Here is a 1,867-nt window from a genome sequence, read left to right as displayed (position 1 = left end):
TATATGATGTTAAAGGCTCTGGGAAATGTCAAATCAAGCCACAAAAGCAAATTTCACATACTTTACTCATACTTCACTCATATTTATGACTCAGACTTTACTCATATTTATGACCGTAGTCAACAGTAACATATTTCCAACTCCCTGCAAGAGTACATGAAACAAAACCCCATCATCACAGTAATAGACAGTTATACTACTGCTACCTGTGCTACAAAACCATTTGAGTGTCCCAGGAGCAAAGCCTGGCATTGCACATCTTCAACTTTTTTTGTTTGGTATTTAAAAACAAGTAACACCACTGTTGCAGCAGCAGTTTTACTTGCACGCTTTTTGAGCATGCCAGGCATTCTAGCCCCTCCTCCCTCTAAATTTTTGAAAGCTGCTTTTTTCTTTTTTTTTTGAAAGGATAATTGTCTTTGGATTTTTGTTGCAGTACTACAAAATGCAGCCTGACACTGCATTTCCTGCCAAACAAACAGGCTAGGCTGGCACCTGAACAAACCATGCTGCTGCTAGCATTGACAAAGCAGTCTTGCTTGCTCCTTCAGTCATTCACAAGCAGCCTTTCTTTTACAAAAGCACTAATACATCTCAAGATCCGCTATAATTACAAAATCATTCTATCTCACTGATCTCCTATTGGTGACCAAATCAGACAGAGAGTTCCCATAAGAAGTAGTTTATATGAATGAAGTAGAAACTATGCATTATGGAATCAAGGTAAAAGCTCTCAGTACCAGTTGACAAGCCTACCCTGTCTTCAGTGGGCTTCTGAGAATGACACAGTCCTACTTTAAAAGATAAATGTAGCTCCTGTTGTAGAGTCTGTGGTATTTTCTTTTCCTTTAAGGTTCAGTTACATTCTTTTCTTTAAACCCTTTATTTAGTGGCTTGGAAAGGGTCCCCTGACTAAAAGGGCAGGCTGATATTTTGTATAGAGGAAGGTGTTTGTAAGAGGAAGATTTTTCAGTATTCTAAAATACATTCCGGCTCTGTATCAGCTTGATTTTCTCAGTTTACTACAAATTCGGTTCGTCACCCTTCTGAGTTCTATTCTTTCCCATCATGCCCCAGCCAAGTACAGATCAAGAATATACAGATGGTTGCTGATCCTTAATTTATTAGCTGCTTTCAAAATCAAACCTGAAACTGTTGCTGGAAGCCGATTCAAAGCCAACGAAAGACTTACAGTGGTGGCATATGCTGTGGGGCAGAGGGTACGCTACTGTATCAGGCGGAGAGTCTAGAACATCCGCGTATTAAACTTCCATCCAGACAAGAGGTGACAAACATGATTTCCCTGAGGCCAGATCCTAAAGGACATTACAGAGTACCCTCAAATGCTGAATGTGAAATGTGTGTTTAGGTACTTCAGCCAGCTGGTCACTGCTAAGCCTAAGGTTGTACAGGATTTCAGGTTCCAGAACTTTCTGAAGGAAATTCAGAAAAAAATGGTGGTAATGGTTTTGTGGCTTCTTCAAAGTATTTTTATGTTCCTATGAAATCTGCTTTACTAATAAAATGAGCAGAACAGAACATTTATTGTATTTGTGCATCCCCTCCCATCCTGCTTTTGAATACTCTGGTTTTAGCATCACAGCAACAGGTCTGATACATTTGAAAGAAAAAGGCTTCTATTAGATGATAAAAATTCCAATCAAATGTCGTCTTTCACACAAATGCTTGAAGTCAAAATTGGAAAAGTGTGTCAAAATACTTAGATTTCAGATGCACAACAATCCCATATGCATGAAGATGATATCCCACTGAAGAGCAGCTTCTCTACTATTCAAAATCTACTACAGAAATCCAAGGGTCCAGAGAAGTTGGCTGTAGAAAAATACTGAGCGAAGCTTAGAGAGTA

The sequence above is a fragment of the Egretta garzetta genome, unplaced genomic scaffold (genome assembly GCF_000687185.1).
Source record: "Egretta garzetta isolate BGI_Z169 unplaced genomic scaffold, ASM68718v1 scaffold96, whole genome shotgun sequence".
Taxonomy (NCBI): Eukaryota; Metazoa; Chordata; class Aves; order Pelecaniformes; family Ardeidae; genus Egretta; species Egretta garzetta.
The sequence above is the reverse complement of the archived record's forward strand: the minus strand, read 5'-3'. Positions refer to the sequence as shown.